This window comes from Pinus tabuliformis, chromosome 1_2 (assembly GCF_031772625.1).
Source record: "Pinus tabuliformis cultivar Carrire ecotype Pingquan chromosome 1_2, CPIR1, whole genome shotgun sequence".
Taxonomy (NCBI): domain Eukaryota; kingdom Viridiplantae; phylum Streptophyta; class Pinopsida; order Pinales; family Pinaceae; genus Pinus; species Pinus tabuliformis.
In genome coordinates this window covers 974,577,047-974,580,105 of record NC_142298.1, presented here as the reverse complement: position 1 = coordinate 974,580,105, position 3,059 = coordinate 974,577,047, and positions in this window count along the sequence as shown.

Sequence of the window (3,059 nt, the reverse complement as noted above, 5' to 3'; positions counted from 1 at the left end):
GACATCTGAACAACTCTCAAAGACTTGTACGAGATCAAGAACACAAATTGACCATTGTTTTTAAAGAGCAAGATTCTTTCCATTAAAATGGAGGAGAATGAATCAGTAGCAGCATTCAACTCTCGTATCAAGGAGCTTAAGAATAAGCTAGGTGACATTGGCGAAACAGTATTAGATACTGATTTGGTCACGATTACCATGAATGGTATGACTGACGACTATCAGATGTTCATCACTGGGTTGAATGCGAGAGAAAAAGCCCCCAAGTTTGAAGAATTGATAGGGATCCTAATGCAAGAGGAGGAAAGGCGGATGACCCTGAAACCCTAGAGCTCAGATCTTGCCCTAATGGCAAAGAAGAAGCCCTTCAGAGGAAAGACAAATGCAGCACACAAAAGCAGAGGAACCCCACAAAGAAAGCCACCTCCATCTCAAGGTATGTCTTCAAACAGAAGTGATTCAGGACCAAAATGTTTTTATTGCGATAGAGTTGGTCATATAGCTAAACATTGTCAGAAGAAGAAGTTTGATGAAGGTCAACAGAGACACAAGAAGCATGCAGGTCATCTGGCTAATGCAAATCAAAATTTGAATATCAGATTATTCGTATCTCGTCCTGCACTTTCAACTAAGGAGGATGAAGCAGAAATTTGGTTCGTGGAATCAGGAGCCTCCTCCCATATGACAGGTAAGAGGCAATGGTTTAAAAATTTCAAAGAATCTAGCATTAGTACGAAGGTCTACCTTAGAGACGATAAAGGGTATGAAATCAAGGGATATGGTGATGTCCTTGTCGTACTACTTGATGGAAACATTAGGTGTATTCATTATGTTATGTATATACCAGGGATTAAAAAAAAAACCTTGATTTCTGTATCTAGAATAACAGATCAGGATCTTAAGGTAGAGTTCTTTAAATCTTATTGTGTAATTAAAGACTTGTTGGATCGAATGAAGTCCATTGCAACAGGTGTACGTGTAGGAGGATTGTATAAACTGGATGTCAAGAGTGTGTCACATCAAGTGTTGGCATCATCAGCCATGTCTATAGAGAATCTATGGCATCAGAGATTTGGGCATATAAATTTCAGTGACCTACTACTTCTTCATAAAAAAGGTATGGTGAATGGTCTTCCTATTTTGAAGAGTATGCATGTTGACTATGAAGCATGTGCCCTTGGTAAATTACATAGAGATGAATTTCCTGCTATTGTTGATAGGAAGCAGAGGGATATACTTGAACTTGTACACACTGATCTATGTGGGCCAATGCAGACAAGGTCGTTAGGAGGGGCCTACTATTTTCTTATTTTTGTTGATGAATGTACAAGGTTCACCTGGGTGTATTTCCTCAGGCAGAAAAGTCATGCTTTTGAATACTTCAAGCAATTCAGAAGTATGATTGAGAAGCAAACAGGAAAGTTCATCAAAATTCTTCGCTCAGACCAAGGTGGAGAATTCAAGAAGGGTGACTTCATCAAATACTGCAAAGAACACAGAATATAGCAGTAGTTCACAACACCTTACACTCCTCAGCAAAACAAGGTTGTGGAAATCAAAACAGAACCCTCGTGGAGTGTGCCCGCAGTATGTTGAAAAGTAAGAATCCGACCAATGGTTTTTGGGCAAAAGTTGTAAACACTGTAGTGTATCTTAAGAATAGGAGTCCTACTAAGTGTTTGGATTATAAAACTCATTTCGAAGCATTGTTTGGCTTCAAGCCTGCAGTAAGTCATCTTAGATTCTTTGGATGTAAGGATTTTGCTCATGTCCCGAAAGAAGATAGGAAGAAGTTAGATTCAAAAGCCATTAAGTGTACTTTTATTGGATACTGCAGTGAGTTTAAGGCTTATAAGTTGTTTAATCCTTCTACTCACAAGGTGTTTGCAAGCAGAGATGTGGTATTCCATGAATAGGTAGATGATGGGAACCCTGTTCAGAGTGATGAAGAATGGCATGTGCCTTTACTGTTAGAAGAAGGTGATGAAACAGGGGTCAGTGAGCAGCAACAACAGCAGGAGAAAGAAGAAGTGGTTGATCAAATTAGGTTTGAAACTAGTCCGTAGAGGGGAGATCAAAATAGATTTGAGGCCACACCACCACTCAGGAGATCAAGTAGGCAAACTCAATTGCCAGCAAGATATAGGGAGAATGCTTTTATAACTAGTATGTTAAATGTTGTTGAACCCTCTAGTTATAAAGAAGCTAGTCAATATAGTGAATGGAGGGCAGCCATGGAAGAGGAATATGAATCAATACTTAAAAACAAAACCTGGGATCTAGTTGAATTACCTGAAGGAAAACAACCCATAGGTTGTAAATGGCTATACAAGCCTAAATTTAAAGCAGATGGGAGTATAGATAAATATAAAGCTAGGCTGGTTGCAAAGGGGTACTCGCAGAAAGAAGGTATAGACTATGAGGAAACCTTCGCCCTTGTAGCTAAATTAAACATAATTAGAATGTTAATTGCTTTAGCTACCAAACATCATTGGACGATACACCAGCTAGATGTGAAATATGCATTTTTAAATGGTGAATTAAAAGAAGAAGTGTATTTAGTGCAACCTGAGGGGTTTGTTAAACAGGGGGAAGAACATTTAGTTTATAGATTGAAGAAAACACTGTATGGACTAAAACAGGTACCCAAGTCATGGTATGACAAAATTGATTCATTTTTCCTACATCATAGTTATAAAAGAAGCAAGAATGACCCTAATTTGTATACTGTGTTTGACAAAGAGGGGCGAATTGTTTTGATTTCTTTATATGTAGATGATCTTATCATTACAGGAAATGCAGATGAACTCATTAAAGAAATCAAAGAGCAGATGTCACAGGTTTTTGAGATGAAATACCTTGGAGAGCTACACTATTGTTTGGGTCTAGAAGTCTGGAGGGATTCTGGCCAGACTTTTCTGTCACAGGGTAAGTATGTCAAGAGTTTACTGAAAAAGTTTAGAATGGATCAGTGCAAAGCTGCAGCAGTGCCTTTACAGCAGAATACCAAACTTCAGAATGATGATGGTTCTAAGGAGGCAGATGCAACATTGTATAGA